We start from the raw sequence: 21,098 nt of genomic DNA, 5'->3' as shown, positions 1-21,098 counted from the left end.
AGGGTGTGTAAGTTTAAGTCTATCTGAAGTGCACACCCTGAACTAATACATTTTTGCTCAAACCTAATCATATTCTTTACTCTTCCTCGTAGCAGCTTGCCAGGGTGATAGTATATTGCAACAGAACCATTCCACTTCTTCACTGAAAAGAGTCATGCTGGTTACCCAAATGTGCAGCGTGTCATTTTATACAACTTTCTTTATTGAAATTAAACTTGGACTCACTTGAAATATTCTCTTTCAAAATGAATGTTTTGAGCTGCTGTGAATTTTATTTCTAGAGGTGGTGACAGGCTTTCAGGTACGTGCTTCGGTCAAGGCCCTGTTCATGTCACTTGTATAAGCTAATTCAGGGAGCAAATTAGCAAGTCAAGAAATGGGAAGTCTGAACTACTGTCAAAGCAGTTTCATTCTCTTTTCAAATAATCCAAAAATACCATTGCAGCATAAAACAGAGTATTCAGTAAAAGAAGAAAGGAGGATTAACGGCAAAAAAGCACATCATAAGATATGAAACTTTGGAAATTATCTAGATATTGTTTGAAAAAACTCCTTTGATGGAAAGAAGATGAAGAACGGTATGGGATCCTGTCCTGCGCACCTGTAATTGACATGTTCCACATCCATTCATACCACCTAACCCTAAACACCCAAACATATTACAGTCAGTGACCATGTGGCTTAATGGATAAGGCGTCTGACTTCAGATCAGAAGATTGAGGGTTCGAGTCCCTTCATGGTTGAGTCTTTTTCTCACAGCACCCAACTTATCTTTACATACAAACTGGAAACAAACTCTTACAATACTCCTTTCACTCTCACTCATTAAGAAAGCCCAATGCAAACTGCACAATCAGTCACGTTATGCCTTCAGCATTGCTACTTTTCTGTCTTTCTGCCATACCAAGGTACCTCTTCATAAATGCCATGGATATGCAATACGTATGCAACAATATGACACGGCACAATCATTCTTAACAGAACTGTGGGTAGATGCAGTGCAGGGAGTGTGTGAGTGCAGAAAGCAGAAACTATGCATGCGTAGAAGCTCCATGATTTTCTCCAGGAATAATGCTAATTGTCCCTCAGAAAAAATATAGTACTGGAGAAGAATCATAAAGGATTGACACAATTGCAGCCTTTGCTGTTGCCCAAATTGTGTAATCTGTCAAGGACTGGTCTCTTGCAGATTGAGGCACCTAGTTGCATATTTGTGGTATCAATCACCCTTACAACCATTTTTGCTATAATCTTGAGATCTTTCTGAGATACTATCTCACAGACTTCTTATGAATGAGGAACTCTGAAATTGTCACATTCCAATTTGTACGTCCTTAAAACTCTGCTGGTTATTCAAATGGGCAGATTGTTTTTTAAATTCCTTTCTGTCTCTAGTTGTAGTTATATTGATACAGAGGCATAATTGTTGAATGATATATATTGGTTTGATTGAAATATGTTTGTAGAGGTGGTGATAGGCTTTCTGTGTCTGTCTGAGAGCAAGGACCGGTTAACGTCTTTTTCCAAGAGCAGTTTGTTGTGAAAGGTATCAGGCAAAGGAGTATGTATTGTGATGTCGTTCTCTGACTGCTTCTGTCCACTTTACAAAAGTTCCAAGGCCCTATGATAGCACAAAAACTGTAAGATTGAAGTGGTGGGTGCCGGAGGTTTAAAATGGTCAGTTTAATTAAAGACAGAAAAGGGAAAAGAATGACTGCAGAAATACTGTATGTGGCCATGAACTGAGATGAAAGGATGATTTTGGAACTCTGTCTTGCAGATTACCCTCAATGCCGCAATGGATAGGGCACTACTCTCACAGACCAGGGTGTGTAAGTTTAAGTCTATCTGAGGTGCACACCCTGAACTAATACATTTTTGCTGAAACCTAATCATATTGTTTACTCTTCCTCGTAGCAGCTTGCCAGGGTGATAGTATATTGCAACAGAACCATTCCACTTCTTCACTGAAAAGAGTCATGCTGGTTACCCAAATGTGCAGCGTGTCATTTTATACAGCTTTCTTTATTGAAATTAAACTTGGACTCACTTGAAATATTCTCTTTCAAAATGAATGTTTTGAGCTGCTGTGAATTTTGCTGTGAGGTGGTGACAGGCTTTCAGGTACGTGCTTCGGTCAAGGCCCTGTTCATGTCACTTGTATAAGCTAATTCAGGGAGCAAATTAGCGAGTCAAGAAATGGGAAGTCTGAACTACTGTCAAAGCAGTTTCATTCTCTTTTCAAATAATCCAAAAATACCATTGCAGCATAAAACAGAGTATTCAATAAAAGAAGAAAGGAGGATTAACGGCAAAAAAGCACATCATAAGATATGAAACTTTGGAAATTATCTAGATATTGTTTGAAAAAACTCCTTTGATGGAAAGAAGATGAAGAACGGTATGGGATCCTGTCCTGCGCACCTGTAATTGATATGTTCCACATCTATTCATACCACCTAACCCTAAACACCCAAACATATTACAGTCAGTGACCATGTGGCCTAATGGATAAGGCGTCTGACTTCGGATCAGAAGATTGAGGGTTCGAGGCCCTTCATGGTTGAGTCTTTTTCTCACAGCACCCAACTTATCTTTACATACAAACTGGAAACACACTCTTACAATACTCCTTTCACTCTCACTCATTAAGAAAGCCCAATGCAAACTGCACAATCAGTCACGTTATGCCTTCAGCATTGCTACTTTTCTGTCTTTCTGCCATACCAAGGTACCTCTTCATAAATGCCATGGATATGCAATACGTATGCAACAATATGACACGGCACAATCATTCTTAACAGAACTGTGGGTAGATGCAGTGCAGGGAGTGTGTGAGTGCAGAAAGCAGAAACTATACATGCGTAGAAGCTACATGATTTTCTCCAGGAATAATGCTAATTGTCCCTCAGAAAAAATATAGTACTGGAGAAGAATCATAAAGGATTGACACAATTGCAGCCTTTGCTGTTGCCCAAATTGTGTAATCTGTCAAGGACTGGTCTCTTGCAGATTGAGGCACCTAGTTGCATTTGTGTGGTATCAATCATCCTTACAACCATTTTTGCTATAATCTTGAGATCTTTCTGAGATACTATCTCACAGACTTCTTATGAATGAGGTACTCTGAAATTGTCACATTCCAATTTGTACGTCCTTAAAACTCTGCTGGTTATTCAAATGGGCAGATTGTTTTTTAAATTCCTTTCTGTCTCTAGTTGTAGTTACATTGATACAGAGGCATAATTGTTGAATGATATATATTGGTTTGATTGAAATATGTTCGTAGAGGTGGTGATAGGCTTTCTGTGTCTGTCTGAGAGCAAGGACCGGTTAACGTCTTTTTCCAAGAGCAGTTTGTTGTGAAAGGTATCAGGCAAAGGAGTATGTATTGTGATGTGGTTCTCTGACTGCATCTGTCCACTTGACAAAAGTTCCAAGGCCCTATGATAGCACAAAAACTGTAAGATTGAAGTGGTGGGTGCCGGAGGTTTAAAATGGTCAGTTTAATTAAATACAGAAAAGGGAAACGAATGACTGCAGAAATACTGTATGTGGCCATGAACTGAGATGAAAGGATGATTTTGGAACTCTGTCTTGCAGATTACCCTCAATGCCGCAATGGATAGGGCACTACTCTCACAGACCAGGGTGTGTAAGTTTAAGTCTATCTGAGGTGCACACCCTGAACTAATAAATTTTTGCTGAAACCTAATCATATTGTTTACTCTTCCTCGTAGCAGCTTGCCAGGGTGATAGTATATTGCAACAGAACCATTCCACTTCTTCACTGAAAAGAGTCATGCTGGTTACCCAAATGTGCAGCGTGTCATTTTATATAGCTTTCTTTATTGAAATTAAACTTGGACTCACTTGAAATATTCTCTTTCAAAATGAATGTTTTGAGCTGCTGTGAATTTTATTTCTAGAGGTGGTGACAGGCTTTCAGGTACGTGCTTAGGTCAAGGCCCTGTTCATGTCACTTGTATATGCTAATTCAGGGAGCAAATTAGCAAGTCAAGAAATGGGAAGTCTGAACTACTGTCAAAGCAGTTTCATTCTCTTTTCAAATAATCCAAAAATACCATTGCAGCATAAAACAGAGTATTCAATAAAAGAAGAAAGGAGGATTAACGGCAAAAAGGCACATCATAAGATATGAAACTTTGGAAATAATCTAGATATTGTTTGAAAAAACTCCTTTGATGGAAAGAAGATGAAGAACGGTATGGGATCCTGTCCTGCGCACCTGTAATTGATATGTTCCACATCCATTCATACCACCTAACCCTAAACACCCAAACATATTGCAGTCAGTGACCATGTGGCCTAATGGATAAGGCGTCTGACTTCGAATCAGAAGATTGAGGGTTCGAATCCCTTCATGGTTGAGTCTTTTTCTCACAGCACCCAACTTATCTTTACATACAAACTGGAAAAACACTCTTACAATACTCCTTTCACTCTCACTCATTAAGAAAGCCCAATGCAAACTGCACAATCAGTCACGTTATGCCTTCAGCATTGCTACTTTTCTGTCTTTCTGCCATACCAAGGTACCTCTTCATAAATGCCATGGATATACAATACGTATGCAACAATATGACACGGCACAATCATTCTTATCAGAACTGTGGGTAGATGCAGTGCAGGGAGTGTGTGAGTGCAGAAAGCAGAAACTATACATGCGTAGAAGCTCCATGATTTTCTCCAGGAATAATGCTAATTGTCCCTCAGAAAAAATATAGTACTGGAGAAGAATCATAAAGGATTGACACAATTGCAGCCTTTGCTGTTGCCCAAATTGTGTAATCTGTCAAGGACTGGTCTCTTGCAGATTGAGGCACCTAGTTGCATTTGTGTGGTATCAATCATCCTTACAACCATTTTTGCTATAATCTTGAGATCTTTCTGAGATACTATCTCACAGACTTCTTATGAATGAGGAACTCTGAAATTGTCACATTCCAATTTGTACGTCCTTAAAACTCTGCTGGTTATTCAAATGGGCAGATTGTTTTTTAAATTCCTTTCTGTCTCTAGTTGTAGTTACATTGATACAGAGGCATAATTGTTGAATGATATATATTGGTTTGATTGAAATATGTTCGTAGAGGTGGTGATAGGCTTTCTGTGTCTGTCTGAGAGCAAGGACCGGTTAACGTCTTTTTCCAAGAGCAGTTTGTTGTGAAAGGTATCAGGCAAAGGAGTATGTATTGTGATGTGGTTCTCTGACTGCATCTGTCCACTTGACAAAAGTTCCAAGGCCCTATGATAGCACAAAAACTGTAAGATTGAAGTGGTGGGTGCCGGAGGTTTAAAATGGTCAGTTTAATTAAATACAGAAAAGGGAAACGAATGACTGCAGAAATACTGTATGTGGCCATGAACTGAGATGAAAGGATGATTTTGGAACTCTGTCTTGCAGATTACCCTCAATGCCGCAATGGATAGGGCACTACTCTCACAGACCAGGGTGTGTAAGTTTAAGTCTATCTGAGGTGCACACCCTGAACTAATAAATTTTTGCTGAAACCTAATCATATTGTTTACTCTTCCTCGTAGCAGCTTGCCAGGGTGATAGTATATTGCAACAGAACCATTCCACTTCTTCACTGAAAAGAGTCATGCTGGTTACCCAAATGTGCAGCGTGTCATTTTATATAGCTTTCTTTATTGAAATTAAACTTGGACTCACTTGAAATATTCTCTTTCAAAATGAATGTTTTGAGCTGCTGTGAATTTTATTTCTAGAGGTGGTGACAGGCTTTCAGGTACGTGCTTAGGTCAAGGCCCTGTTCATGTCACTTGTATATGCTAATTCAGGGAGCAAATTAGCAAGTCAAGAAATGGGAAGTCTGAACTACTGTCAAAGCAGTTTCATTCTCTTTTCAAATAATCCAAAAATACCATTGCAGCATAAAACAGAGTATTCAATAAAAGAAGAAAGGAGGATTAACGGCAAAAAAGCACATCATAAGATATGAAACTTTGGACATTTTCTAGATATTCTTTGAAAAAACTCCTTTGATGGAAAGAAGATGAAGAACGGTATGGGATCCTGTCCTGCGCACCTGTAATTCATATGTTCCACATCCATTCATACCACCTAACCCTAAACACCCAAACATATTGCAGTCAGTGACCATGTGGCCTAATGGACAAGGCGTCCGACTTCGGATCAGAAGATTGAGGGTTCGAGTCCCTTCATGGTTGAGTCTTTTTCTCACAGCACCCAACTTATCTTTACATACAAACTGGAAAAACACTCTTACAATACTCCTTTCACTCTCACTCATTAAGAAAGCCCAATGCAAACTGCACAATCAGTCACGTTATGCCTTCAGCATTGCTACTTTTCTGTCTTTCTGCCATACCAAAGTACCTCTTCATAAATGCCACGGATATGCAATACGTATACAACAATATGACATGGCACAATCATTCCGAACAGAACTGTGGGTAGATTCAGTGCAGGGAGTGTGTGCGTGCAGAAAGCAGAAACTATGCATGGGTAGAAGCTCTATGATTTTCTCCAGGAAAAATGCAAATTGTCCCTCAGAAAAAGTATAGTACTAGAGAAGAATCATAAAGGATTGACACAATTGCTGCCTTTGCTGTTGCCCCAGTTGTGTAATCTGTCAAGGACTGGTCTCTTGCAGATTGAGGCACCTAGTTGCAATTGTGTGGTAAAAATCACCCTTACAACCATTTTTGCTATAAACTTGAGATCTTTCTGAGATACTATCTCACAGACTTCTTATGAATGAGGAACTCTGAAATTGTCACATTCCAATTTGTACGTCCTTAAAACTATACTGGTTATTCACATGGGCAGATTGTTTTTTAAAATCCTTTCTGTCTCGAGTTGTAGTTATATTGATACAGAGGCATAATTGTTGAATGATATATATTGGTTTGATTGAAATATGTTCGTAGAGGTGGTGATAGGCTTTCTGTGTCTGTCTGAGAGCAAGGACCGGTTAACGTCTTTTTCCAAGAGCAGTTTGTTGTGAAAGGTATCAGGCAAAGGAGTATGTATTGTGATGTGGTTCTCTGACTGCTTCTGTCCACTTGCCAAAAGTTCCAAGGCCCTATGATAGCACAAAAACGGTAAGATTGAAGTGGTGGGTGCCGGAGGTTTAAAATGGTCAGTTTAATTAAAGACAGAAAAGTGAAACGAATGACTGCAGAAATACTGTATGTGGCCATGAACTGAGATGAAAGGATGATTTTGGAACTCTGTCTTGCAGATTACCCTCAATGCCGCAATGGATAGGGCACTACTCTCACAGACCAGGGTGTGTAAGTTTAAGTCTATCTGATGTGCACACCCTGAACTAATACATTTTTGCTGAAAACTAATCATATTGTTTACTCTTACTCGTAGCAGCTTGCCAGGGTGATAGTATATTGCAACAGAACCATTCCACTTCTTCACTGAAAAGAGTCATGCTGGTTACCCAAATGTGCAGCGTGTCATTTTATACAGCTTTCTTTATTGAAATTAAACTTGGACTCACTTGAAATATTCTCTTTCAAAATGAAAGTTTTGAGCTGCTGTGAATTTTGCTGTGAGGTGGTGACAGGCTTTCAGGTACGTGCTTAGGTCAAGGCCCTGTTCATGTCACTTGTATAAGCTAATTCAGGGAGCAAATTAGCAAGTCAAGAAATGGGAAGTCTGAACTACTGTCAAAGCAGTTTCATTCTCTTTTCAAATAATCCAAAAATACCATTGCAGCATAAAACAGAGTATTCAATAAAAGAAGAAAGGAGGATTAACGGCAAAAAAGCACATCATAAGATATGAAACTTTGGAAATTATCTAGATATTGTTTGAAAAAACTCCTTTGATGGAAAGAAGATGAAGAACGGTATGGGATCCTGTCCTGCGCACCTGTAATTGATATGTTCCACATCTATTCATACCACCTAACCCTAAACACCCAAACATATTACAGTCAGTGACCATGTGGCCTAATGGATAAGGCGTCTGACTTTGGATCAAAACATTGAGGGTTCGAGTCCCTTCATGGTTGAGTCTTTTTCTCACAGCACCCAACTTATCTTTACATACAAACTGGAAACACACTCTTACAATATTCCTTTCACTCTCACTCATTAAGAAAGCCCAATGCAAACTGCACAATCAGTCACGTTATGCCTTCAGCATTGCTACTTTTCTGTCTTTCTGCCATACCAAGGTACCTCTTCATAAATGCCATGGATATGCAATACGTATGCAACAATATGACACGGCACAATCATTCTTAACAGAACTGTGGGTAGATGCAGTGAAGGGAGTGTGTGAGTGCAGAAAGCAGAAACTATACATGCGTAGAAGCTCCATGATTTTCTCCAGGAATAATGCTAATTGTCCCTCAGAAAAAATATAGTACTGGAGAAGAATCATAAAGGATTGACACAATTGCAGCCTTTGCTGTTGCCCAAATTGTGTAATCTGTCAAGGACTGGTCTCTTGCAGATTGAGGACCTAGTTGCATTTGTGTGGTATCAATCACCCTTACAACCATTTTTGCTATAATCTTGAGATCTTTCTGAGATACTATCTCACAGACTTCTTATGAATGAGGAACTCTGAAATTGTCACATTCCAATTTGTACGTCCTTAAAACTCTGCTGGTTATTCAAATGGGCAGATTGTTTTTTAAATTCCTTTCTGTCTCTAGTTGTAGTTACATTCATACAGAGGCATAATTGTTGAATGATATATATTGGTTTGATTTAAATATGTTCGTAGAGGTGGTGATAGGCTTTCTGTGTCTGTCTGAGAGCAAGGACCGGTTAACGTCTTTTTCCAAGAGCAGTTTGTTGTGAAAGGTATCAGGCAAAGGAGTATGTATTGTGATGTGGTTCTCTGACTGCATCTGTCCACTTGACAAAAGTTCCAAGGCCCTATGATAGCACAAAAACTGTAAGATTGAAGTGGTGGGTGCCGGAGGTTTAAAATGGTCAGTTTAATTAAATACAGAAAAGGGAAACGAATGACTGCAGAAATACTGTATGTGGCCATGAACTGAGATGAAAGGATGATTTTGGAACTCTGTCTTGCAGATTACCCTCAATGCCGCAATGGATAGGGCACTACTCTCACAGACCAGGGAGTGTAAGTTTAAGTCTATCTGAGGTGCACACCTTGAACTAATACATTTTTGCTGAAACCTAATCATATTGTTTACTCTTCCTCGTAGCAGCTTGCCAGGGTGATAGTATATTGCAACAGAACCATTCCACTTCTTCACTGAAAAGAGTCATGCTGGTTACCCAAATGTGCAGCGTGTCATTTTATATAGCTTTCTTTATTGAAATTAAACTTGGACTCACTTGAAATATTCTCTTTCAAAATGAATGTTTTGAGCTGCTGTGAATTTTATTTCTAGAGGTGGTGACAGGCTTTCAGGTATGTGCTTAGGTCAAGGCCCTGTTCATGTCACTTGTATATGCTAATTCAGGGAGCAAATTAGCAAGTCAAGAAATGGGAAGTCTGAACTACTGTCAAAGCAGTTTCATTCTCTTTTCAAATAATCCAAAAATACCATTGCAGCATAAAACAGAGTATTCAATAAAAGAAGAAAGGAGGATTAACGGCAAAAAGGCACATCATAAGATATGAAACTTTGGAAATAATCTAGATATTGTTTGAAAAAACTCCTTTGATGGAAAGAAGATGAAGAACGGTATGGGATCCTGTCCTGCGCACCTGTAATTGATATGTTCCACATCCATTCATACCACCTAACCCTAAACACCCAAACATATTGCAGTCAGTGACCATGTGGCCTAATGGATAAGGCGTCTGACTTCGAATCAGAAGATTGAGGGTTCGAATCCCTTCATGGTTGAGTCTTTTTCTCACAGCACCCAACTTATCTTTACATAAAAACTGGAAAAACACTCTTACAATACTCCTTTCACTCTCACTCATTAAGAAAGCCCAATGCAAACTGCACAATCAGTCACGTTATGCCTTCAGCATTGCTACTTTTCTGTCTTTCTGCCATACCAAGGTACCTCTTCATAAATGCCATGGATATACAATACGTATGCAACAATATGACACGGCACAATCATTCTTAACAGAACTGTGGGTAGATGCAGTGCAGGGAGTGTGTGAGTGCAGAAAGCAGAAACTATACATGCGTAGAAGCTCCATGATTTTCTCCAGGAATAATGCTAATTGTCCCTCAGAAAAAATATAGTACTGGAGAAGAATCATAAAGGATTGACACAATTGCAGCCTTTGCTGTTGCCCAAATTGTGTAATCTGTCAAGGACTGGTCTCTTGCAGATTGAGGCACCTAGTTGCATTTGTGTGGTATCAATCATCCTTACAACCATTTTTGCTATAATCTTGAGATCTTTCTGAGATACTATCTCACAGACTTCTTATGAATGAGGAACTCTGAAATTGTCACATTCCAATTTGTACGTCCTTAAAACTCTGCTGGTTATTCAAATGGGCAGATTGTTTTTTAAATTCCTTTCTGTCTCTAGTTGTAGTTACATTGATACAGAGGCATAATTGTTGAATGATATATATTGGTTTGATTGAAATATGTTCGTAGAGGTGGTGATAGGCTTTCTGTGTCTGTCTGAGAGCAAGGACCGGTTAACGTCTTTTTCCAAGAGCAGTTTGTTGTGAAAGGTATCAGGCAAAGGAGTATGTATTGTGATGTGGTTCTCTGACTGCATCTGTCCACTTGACAAAAGTTCCAAGGCCCTATGATAGCACAAAAACTGTAAGATTGAAGTGGTGGGTGCCGGAGGTTTAAAATGGTCAGTTTAATTAAATACAGAAAAGGGAAACGAATGACTGCAGAAATACTGTATGTGGCCATGAACTGAGATGAAAGGATGATTTTGGAACTCTGTCTTGCAGATTACCCTCAATGCCGCAATGGATAGGGCACTACTCTCACAGACCAGGGTGTGTAAGTTTAAGTCTATCTGAGGTGCACACCCTGAACTAATAAATTTTTGCTGAAACCTAATCATATTGTTTACTCTTCCTCGTAGCAGCTTGCCAGGGTGATAGTATATTGCAACAGAACCATTCCACTTCTTCACTGAAAAGAGTCATGCTGGTTACCCAAATGTGCAGCGTGTCATTTTATATAGCTTTCTTTATTGAAATTAAACTTGGACTCACTTGAAATATTCTCTTTCAAAATGAATGTTTTGAGCTGCTGTGAATTTTATTTCTAGAGGTGGTGACAGGCTTTCAGGTACGTGCTTAGGTCAAGGCCCTGTTCATGTCACTTGTATATGCTAATTCAGGGAGCAAATTAGCAAGTCAAGAAATGGGAAGTCTGAACTACTGTCAAAGCAGTTTCATTCTCTTTTCAAATAATCCAAAAATACCATTGCAGCATAAAACAGAGTATTCAATAAAAGAAGAAAGGAGGATTAACGGCAAAAAAGCACATCATAAGATATGAAACTTTGGACATTTTCTAGATATTCTTTGAAAAAACTCCTTTGATGGAAAGAAGATGAAGAACGGTATGGGATCCTGTCCTGCGCACCTGTAATTCATATGTTCCACATCCATTCATACCACCTAACCCTAAACACCCAAACATATTGCAGTCAGTGACCATGTGGCCTAATGGAAAAGGCGTCCGACTTCGGATCAGAAGATTGAGGGTTCGAGTCCCTTCATGGTTGAGTCTTTTTCTCACAGCACCCAACTTATCTTTACATACAAACTGGAAAAACACTCTTACAATACTCCTTTCACTCTCACTCATTAAGAAAGCCCAATGCAAACTGCACAATCAGTCACGTTATGCCTTCAGCATTGCTACTTTTCTGTCTTTCTGCCATACCAAAGTACCTCTTCATAAATGCCACGGATATGCAATACGTATACAACAATATGACATGGCACAATCATTCCGAACAGAACTGTGGGTAGATTCAGTGCAGGGAGTGTGTGCGTGCAGAAAGCAGAAACTATGCATGGGTAGAAGCTCTATGATTTTCTCCAGGAAAAATGCAAATTGTCCCTCAGAAAAAGTATAGTACTAGAGAAGAATCATAAAGGATTGACACAATTGCTGCCTTTGCTGTTGCCCCAATTGTGTAATCTGTCAAGGACTGATCTCTTGCAGATTGAGGCACCTAGTTGCAATTGTGTGGTATAAATCACCCTTACAAACATTTTTGCTATAATCCTGAGATCTTTCTGAGATACTATCCCACAGACTTCTTATGAATGAGGAACTCTGAAATTGTCACATTCCAATTTGTACGTCCTTAAAACTCTGCTGGTTATTCAAATGGGCAGATTGTTTTTTAAATTCCTTTCTGTCTCGAGTTGTAGTTATATTGATACAGAGGCATAATTGTTGAATGATTTATATTGGTTTGATTGAAATATGTTCGTAGAGGTGGTGATAGGCTTTCTGTGTCTGTCTGAGAGCAAGGACCGGTTAACGTCTTTTTCCAAGAGCAGTTTGTTGTGAAAGGTATCAGGCAAAGGAGTATGTATTGTGATGTGGTTCTCTGACTGCTTCTGTCCACTTGCCAAAAGTTCCAAGGCCCTATGATAGCACAAAAACTGTAAGATTGAAGTGGTGGGTGCCGGAGGTTTAAAATGGTCAGTTTAATTAAAGACAGAAAAGTGAAACGAATGACTGCAGAAATACTGTATGTGGCCATGAACTGAGATGAAAGGATGATTTTGGAACTCTGTCTTGCAGATTACCCTCAATGCCGCAATGGATAGGGCACTACTCTCACAGACCAGGGTGTGTAAGTTTAAGTCTATCTCAGGTGCACACCCTGAACTAATACATTTTTGCTGAATCCTAATCATATTGTTTACTCTTCCTCGTAGCAGCTTGCCAGGGTGATAGCATATTGCAACAGAACCATTCCACTTCTTCACTGAAAAGAGTCATGCTGGTTACCCAAATGTGCAGCGTGACATTTTATACAGCTTTCTTTATTGAAATTAAACTTGGACTCACTTGAAATATTCTCTTTCAAAATGAATGTTTTGAGCTGGTGTGAATTTTATTTCTAGAGGTGGTGACAGGCTTTCAGGTACGTGCTTAGGTCAAGGCCCTGTTCATGTAACTTGTATAAGCTAATTCAGGGAGCAAATTAGCAAGTCAAGAAATGGGAAGTCTGAACTACTGTCAAAGCAGTTTCATTCTCTTTTCCAATAATCCAAAAATACCATTGCAGCATAAAACAGAGTATTCAATAAAAGAAGAAAGGAGGATTAACGGCAAAAAAGCACATCATAAGATATGAAACTTTGGAAATTTTCTAGATATTGTTTGAAAAAACTCCTTTGATGGAAAGAAGATGAAGAACGGTATGGGATCCTGTCCTGCGCACCTGTAATTGATATGTTCCACATCCATTCATACCACCTAACCCTAAACACCCAAACATATTGCAGTCAGTGACCATGTGGCCTAATGGAAAAGGCGTCTGGCTTCGGATCAGAAGATTGAGGGTTCAAGTCCCTTCATAGTTGAGTCTTTTTCTCACAGCACCCAACTTATCTTTACATACAAACTGGAAAAACACTCTTACAATACTCCTTTCACTCTCACTCATTAAGAAAGCCCAATGCAAACTGCACAATCAGTCACGTTATGCCTTCAGCATTGCTACTTTTCTGTCTTTCTGCCATACCAAAGTACCTCTTCATAAATGCCACGGATATGCAATACGTATACAACAATATGACATGGCACAATCATTCCGAACAGAACTGTGGGTAGATTCAGTGCAGGGAGTGTGTGCGTGCAGAAAGCAGAAACTATGCATGGGTAGAAGCTCTATGATTTTCTCCAGGAATAATGCTAATTGTCCCTCAGAAAAAATATAGTACTGGAGAAGAACCATAAAGGTTTGAAACAATTGCAGCCTTTGCTGTTGCCCAAATTGTGTAATCTGTCAAGGACTGGTCTCTTGCAGATTGAGGCACCTAGTTGCATTTGTGTGGTAAAAATCACCCTTACAACCATTTTTGCTATAAACTTGAGATCTTTCTGAGATACTATCTCACAAACTTCTTATGAATGAGGAACTCTGAAATTGTCACATTCCAATTTGTACGTCCTTAAAACTATGCTGGTTATTCAAATGGGCAGATTGTTTTTTAAAATCCTTTCTGTCTCGAGTTGTAGTTATATTGATACAGAGGCATAATTGTTGAATGATATATATTGGTTTGATTGAAATATGTTCGTAGAGGTGGTGATAGGCTTTCTGTGTCTGTCTGAGAGCAAGGACCGGTTAACGTCTTTTTCCAAGAGCAGTTTGTTGTGAAAGGTATCAGGCAAAGGAGTATGTATTGTGATGTGGTTCTCTGACTGCTTCTGTCCACTTGCCAAAAGTTCAAAGGCCCTATGATAGCACAAAAACGGTAAGATTGAAGTGGTGGGTGCCGGAGGTTTAAAATGGTCAGTTTAATTAAAGACAGAAAAGTGAAACGAATGACTGCAGAAATACTGTATGTGGCCATGAACTAAGATGAAAGGATGATTTTGGAACTCTGTCTTGCGGATTACCCTCAATGCCACAATGGATAGGGCACTACTCTCACAGACCAGGGTGTGTAAGTTTAAGTCTATCTGATGTGCACACCCTGAACTAATACATTTTTGCTGAAACCTAATCATATTGTTTACTCTTCCTCGTAGCAGCTTGCCAGGGTGATAGTATATTGCAACAGAACCATTCCACTTCTTCACTGAAAAGAGTCATGCTGGTTACCCAAATGTGCAGCGTGTCATTTTATACAGCTTTCTTTATTGAAATTAAACTTGGACTCACTTGAAATATTCTCTTTCAAAATGAAAGTTTGAGCTGCTGTGAATTTTGCTGTGAGGTGGTGACAGGCTTTCAGGTACGTGCTTAGGTCAAGGCCCTGTTCATGTCACTTGTATAAGCTAATTCAGGGAGCAAATTAGCAAGTCAAGAAATGGGAAGTCTGAACTACTGTCAAAGCAGTTTCATTCTCTTTTCAAATAATCCAAAAATACCATTGCAGCATAAAACAGAGTATTCAATAAAAGAAGAAAGGAGGATTAACGGCAAAAAAGCACATCATAAGATATGAAACTTTGGAAATTATCTAGATATTGTTTGAAAAAACTCCTTTGATGGAAAGAAGATGAAGAACGGTATGGGATCCTGTCCAGCGCACCTGTAATTGATATGTTCCACATCCATTCATACCACCTAACCCTAAACACCCAAACATATTGCAGTCAGTGACCATGTGGCCTAATGGAAAAGGCGTCTGGCTTCGGATCAGAAGATTGAGGGTTCAAGTCCCTTCATAGTTGACTCTTTTTCTCACAGCACCCAACTTATCTTTACATACAAACTGGAAAAACACTCTTACAATACTCCTTTCACTCTCACTCATTAAGAAAGCCCAATGCAAACTGCACAATCAGTCACGTTATGCCTTCAGCATTGCTACTTTTCTGTCTTTCTGCCATACCAAAGTACCTCTTCATAAATGCCACGGATATGCAATACGTATACAACAATATGACATGGCACAATCATTCCGAACAGAACTGTGGGTAGATTCAGTGCAGGGAGTGTGTGCGTGCAGAAAGCAGAAACTATGCATGGGTAGAAGCTCTATGATTTTCTCCAGGAATAATGCTAATTGTCCCTCAGAAAAAAAATAGTACTGGAGAAGAACCATAAAGGTTTGAAACAATTGCAGCCTTTGCTGTTGCCCAAATTGTGTAATCTGTCAAGGACTGGTCTCTTGCAGATTGAGGCACCTAGTTGCATTTGTGTGGTAAAAATCACCCTTACAACCATTTTTGCTATAAACTTGAGATCTTTCTGAGATACTATCTCACAAACTTCTTATGAATGAGGAACTCTGAAATTGTCACATTCCAATTTGTACGTCCTTAAAACTATGCTGGTTATTCAAATGGGCAGATTGTTTTTTAAAATCCTTTCTGTCTCGAGTTGTAGTTATATTGATACAGAGGCATAATTGTTGAATGATATATATTGGTTTGATTGAAATATGTTCATAGAGGTGGTGATAGGCTTTCTGTGTCTGTCTGAGAGCAAGGACCGGTTAACGTCTTTTTCCAAGAGCAGTTTGTTGTGAAAGGTATCAGGCAAAGGAGTATGTATTGTGATGTGGTTCTCTGACTGCTTCTGTCCACTTGCCAAAAGTTCAAAGGCCCTATGATAGCACAAAAACGGTAAGATTGAAGTGGTGGGTGCCGGAGGTTTAAAATGGTCAGTTTAATTAAAGACAGAAAAGTGAAACGAATGACTGCAGAAATACTGTATGTGGCCATGAACTAAGATGAAAGGATGATTTTGGAACTGTCTTGCGGATTACCCTCAATGCCGCAATGGATAGGGCACTACTCTCACAGACCAGGGTGTGTAAGTTTAAGTCTATCTGATGTGCACACCCTGAACTAATACATTTTTGCTGAAACCTAATCATATTGTTTACTCTTCCTCGTAGCAGCTTGCCAGGGTGATAGTATATTGCAACAGAACCATTCCACTTCTTCACTGAAAAGAGTCATGCTGGTTACCCAAATGTGCAGCGTGTCATTTTATACAGCTTTCTTTATTGAAATTAAACTTGGACTCACTTGAAATATTCTCTTTCAAAATGAATGTTTGAGCTGCTGTGAATTTTATTTCTAGAGGTGGTGACAGGCTTTCAGGTACGTGCTTAGGTCAAGGCCCTGTTCATGTCACTTGTATAAGCTAATTCAGGGAGCAAATTAGCAAATCAAGAAATGGGAAGTCTGAACTACTGTCAAAGCAGTTTCATTCTCTTTTCAAAAATTCCAAAAATACCATTGCAGCATAAAACAGAGTATTCAATAAAAGAAGAAAGGAGGATTAACGGCAAAAAAGCACAGCATAAGATAAGAAACTTTGGAAATTATCTAGATATTGTTTGAAAAAACTCCTTTGATGGAAAGAAGATGAAGAACGGTATGGGATCCTGTCCTGCGCACCTGTAATTGATATGTTCCACATCCATTCATACCACCTAACCCTAAACACCCAAACATATTGCAGTCAGTGACCATATGGCCTAATGGATAAGGCGTCTGACTTCGGATCAGAAGATTGAGGGTTCGAGTCCCTTCATGGTTGAGTCTTTTTCTCACAGCACCCAACTTATCTTTACATACAAACTGGGAACACACTCTTACAATACTCCTTTCACTCTCACTCATTAAGAAAGCCCAATGCAAACTGCAAAATCAGTCACGTTATGCCTTCAGCATTGCTACTTTTCTGTCTTTCTGCCATACCAAAGTACCTCTTCATAAATGCCATGGATATGCAATACGTATACAACAATATGACATGGCACAATCATTCCGAACAGAACTGTGGGTAGATTCAGTGCAGGGAGAGTGTGCGTGCAGAAAGCAGAAACTATGCATGGGTAGAAGCTCTATGATTTTCTCCAGGAATAATGCAAATTGTACCTCAGAAAAAGTATAGTACTAGAAAAGAATCATAAAGGATTGACACAATTGCTGCCTTTGCTGTTGCCCCAGTTGAGTAATCTGTCAAGGACTGGTCTCTTGCAGATTGAGGCACCTAGTTGCAATTGTGTGGTAAAAATCACCCTTACAACCATTTTTGCTATAAACTTGAGATCTTTCTGAGATACTATCTCACAGACTTCTTATGAATGAGGAGCTCTGAAATTGTCACATTCCAATTTGTACGTCCTTAAAACTCTGCTGGTTATTCAAATGGGCAGATTGTTTTTTAAATTCCTTTCTGTCTCGAGATGTAGTTATATTGATACAGAGGCATAATTGTTGAATTATATTTATTGGTTTGATTGAAATATGTTCGTAGAGGTGGTGATAGGCTTTCTGTGTCTGTCTGAGAGCAAGGACCGGTTAACGTCTTTTTCCAAGAGCAATTTGTTGTGAAAGGTATCAGGCAAAGGAGTATGTATTGTGATGTGGTTCTCTGACTGCTTCTGTCCACTTGCCAAAAGTTCCAAGGCCCTATGATAGCACAAAAACGGTAAGATTGAAGTGGTGGGTGCCGGAGGTTTAAAATGGTCAGTTTAATTAAAGACAGAAAAGTGAAACGAATGACTGCAGAAATACTGTATGTGGCCATGAACTGAGATGAAAGGATGATTTTGGAACTCTTTCTTGCAGATTACCCTCAATGCCGCAATGGATAGGGCACTACTCTCACAGACCAGGGGGTGTAAGTTTAAGTCTCTCTGAGGTGCACACCCTGAACTAATGCATTTTTGCTGAAACCTAATCATATTGTTTACTCTTCCTCGTAGCAGCTTGCCAGGGTGATAGTATATTGCAACAGAACCATTCCACTTCTTCAATGAAAAGTTTCATGCTGGTTACCCAAATGTGCAGCGTGTCATTTTATACAGCTTTCTTTATTGAAATTAAACTTGGACTCACTTGAAATATTCTCTTTCAAAATGAATGTTTTGAGCTGCTGTGAATTTTATTTCTAGAGGTGGTGACAGGCTTTCAGGTACGTGCTTAGGTCAAGGCCCTGTTCATGTCACTTGTATAAGCTAATTCAGGGAGCAAATTAGCAAGTCAAGAAATGGGAAGTCTGAACTACTGTCAAAGCAGTTTCATTCTCTTTTCAAAAATTCCAAAAATACCATTGCAGCATAAAACAGAGTATTCAATAAAAGAAGAAAGGAGGATTAACGGCAAAAAAGCACAGCATAAGATAAGAAACTTTGGAAATTATCTAGATATTGTTTGAAAAAACTCCATTGATGGAAAGAAGATGAAGAACGGTATGGGATCCTGTCCTGCGCACCTGTAATTGATATGTTCCACATCCATTCATACCACCTAACCCTAAACACCCAAACATATTGCAGTCAGTGACCATATGGCCTAATGGATAAGGCATCTGACTGCGGATCAGAAGATTGAGGGTTCGAGTCCCTTCATGGTTGAGTCTTTTTCTCACAGCACCCAACTTATCTTTACATACAAACTGGGAACACACTCTTACAATACTCCTTTCACTCTCACTCATTAAGAAAGCCCAATGCAAACTGCAAAATCAGTCACGTTATGCCTTCAGCATTGCTACTTTTCTGTCTTTCTGCCATACCAAAGTACCTCTTCATAAATGCCATGGATATGCAATACGTATACAACAATATGACATGGCACAATCATTCCGAACAGAACTGTGGGTAGATTCAGTGCAGGGAGAGTGTGCGTGCAGAAAGCAGAAACTATGCATGGGTAGAAGCTCTATGATTTTCTCCAGGAATAATGCAAATTGTACCTCAGAAAAAGTATAGTACTAGAAAAGAATCATAAAGGATTGACACAATTGCTGCCTTTGCTGTTGCCCCAGTTGAGTAATCTGTCAAGGACTGGTCTCTTGCAGATTGAGGCACCTAGTTGCAATTGTGTGGTAAAAATCACCCTTACAACCATTTTTGCTATAAACTTGAGATCTTTCTGAGATACTATCTCACAGACTTCTTATGAATGAGGAGCTCTGAAATTGTCACATTCCAATTTGTACGTCCTTAAAACTCTGCTGGTTATTCAAATGGGCAGATTGTTTTTTAAATTCCTTTCTGTCTCGAGATGTAGTTATATTGATACAGAGGCATAATTGTTGAATTATATTTATTGGTTTGATTGAAATATGTTCGTAGAGGTGGTGATAGGCTTTCTGTGTCTGTCTGAGAGCAAGGACCGGTTAACGTCTTTTTCCAAGAGCAATTTGTTGTGAAAGGTATCAGGCAAAGGAGTATGTATTGTGATGTGGTTCTCTGACTGCTTCTGTCCACTTGCCAAAAGTTCCAAGGCCCTATGATAGCACAAAAACGGTAAGATTGAAGTGGTGGGTGCCGGAGGTTTAAAATGGTCAGTTTAATTAAAGACAGAAAAGTGAAACGAATGACTGCAGAAATACTGTATGTGGCCATGAACTGAGATGAAAGGATGATTTTGGAACTCTTTCTTGCAGATTACCCTCAATGCCGCAATGGATAGGGCACTACTCTCACAGACCAGGGGGTGTAAGTTTAAGTCTCTCTGAGGTGCACACCCTGAACTAATGCATTTTTGCTGAAACCTAATCATATTGTTTACTCTTCCTCGTAGCAGCTTGCCAGGGTGATAGTATATTGCAACAGAACCATTCCACTTCTTCAATGAAAAGTTTCATGCTGGTTACCCAAATGTGCAGCGTGTCATTTTATACAGCTTTCTTTATTGAAATTAAACTTGGACTCACTTGAAATATTCTCTTTCAAAATGAATGTTTTGAGCTGCTGTCAATTTTATTTCTAGAGGTGGTGACAGGCTTTCAGGTACGTGCTTAGGTCAAGGCCCTGTTCATGTCACTTGTATAAGCTAATTCAGGGAGCAAATTAGCAAGTCAAGAAATGGGAAGTCTGAACTACTGTCAAAGCAGTTTCATTCTCTTTTCAAAAATTCCCAAAATACCATTGCAGCATAAAACAGAGTATTCAATAAAAGAAGAAAGGAGGATTAACGGCAAAAAAGCACAGCATAAGATAAGAAACTTTGGAAATTATCTAGATATTGTTTGAAAAAACTCCTTTGATGGAAAGAAGATGAAGAACGGTATGGGATCCTGTCCTGCGCACCTGTAATTGATATGTTCCACATCCATTCATACCACCTAACCCTAAACACCCAAACATATTGCAGTCAGTGACCATATGGCCTAATGGATAAGGCGTCTGACTTCGAATCAGAAGATTGAGGGTTCGAGTCCCTTCATGGTTGAGTCTTTTTCTCACAGCACCCAACTTATCTTTACATACAAACTGGGAACACACTCTTACAATACTCCTTTCACTCTCACTCATTAAGAAAGCCCAATGCAAACTGCAAAATCAGTCACGTTATGCCTTCAGCATTGCTACTTTTCTGTCTTTCTGCCATACCAAAGTACCTCTTCATAAATGCCATGGATATGCAATACGTATACAACAATATGACATGGCACAATCATTCCGAACAGAACTGTGGGTAGATTCAGTGCAGGGAGAGTGTGCGTGCAGAAAGCAGAAACTA

The 21,098-nt window shown here is 39.3% G+C and overlaps 8 non-coding genes across 8 annotated transcripts; all 8 read left to right on the top strand.

Moving 5' to 3' along the window:
• Positions 1-2,493: 2,493 nt before the first annotated feature.
• On the top strand, positions 2,494-2,566 carry TRNAR-UCG (transfer RNA arginine (anticodon UCG)). Its single transcript has one exon. It is a non-coding gene; the product is annotated as a tRNA-Arg (tRNA).
• A 1,752-nt stretch (positions 2,567-4,318) lies between these two features.
• TRNAR-UCG (transfer RNA arginine (anticodon UCG)) lies at positions 4,319-4,391 on the top strand. The gene has a single exon. It is a non-coding gene; the product is annotated as a tRNA-Arg (tRNA).
• A 1,752-nt stretch (positions 4,392-6,143) lies between these two features.
• Positions 6,144-6,216, top strand: TRNAR-UCG (transfer RNA arginine (anticodon UCG)). The gene has a single exon. It is a non-coding gene; the product is annotated as a tRNA-Arg (tRNA).
• Positions 6,217-9,790: 3,574 nt separating this feature from the next.
• On the top strand, positions 9,791-9,863 carry TRNAR-UCG (transfer RNA arginine (anticodon UCG)). The gene has a single exon. It is a non-coding gene; the product is annotated as a tRNA-Arg (tRNA).
• A 1,752-nt stretch (positions 9,864-11,615) lies between these two features.
• TRNAR-UCG (transfer RNA arginine (anticodon UCG)) lies at positions 11,616-11,688 on the top strand. The gene has a single exon. It is a non-coding gene; the product is annotated as a tRNA-Arg (tRNA).
• A 5,396-nt stretch (positions 11,689-17,084) lies between these two features.
• TRNAR-UCG (transfer RNA arginine (anticodon UCG)) lies at positions 17,085-17,157 on the top strand. Its single transcript has one exon. It is a non-coding gene; the product is annotated as a tRNA-Arg (tRNA).
• A 1,752-nt stretch (positions 17,158-18,909) lies between these two features.
• Positions 18,910-18,982, top strand: TRNAR-GCG (transfer RNA arginine (anticodon GCG)). The gene has a single exon. It is a non-coding gene; the product is annotated as a tRNA-Arg (tRNA).
• A 1,752-nt stretch (positions 18,983-20,734) lies between these two features.
• Positions 20,735-20,807, top strand: TRNAR-UCG (transfer RNA arginine (anticodon UCG)). Its single transcript has one exon. It is a non-coding gene; the product is annotated as a tRNA-Arg (tRNA).
• Positions 20,808-21,098: the final 291 nt, after the last annotated feature.

This window comes from Pleurodeles waltl, chromosome 4_1 (genome assembly GCF_031143425.1).
Source record: "Pleurodeles waltl isolate 20211129_DDA chromosome 4_1, aPleWal1.hap1.20221129, whole genome shotgun sequence".
In the NCBI taxonomy this organism is placed as follows: Eukaryota; Metazoa; Chordata; class Amphibia; order Caudata; family Salamandridae; genus Pleurodeles; species Pleurodeles waltl.
Note: the sequence above shows the minus strand (reverse complement) of the source record. Positions and strands in the feature narration are given on the sequence as shown.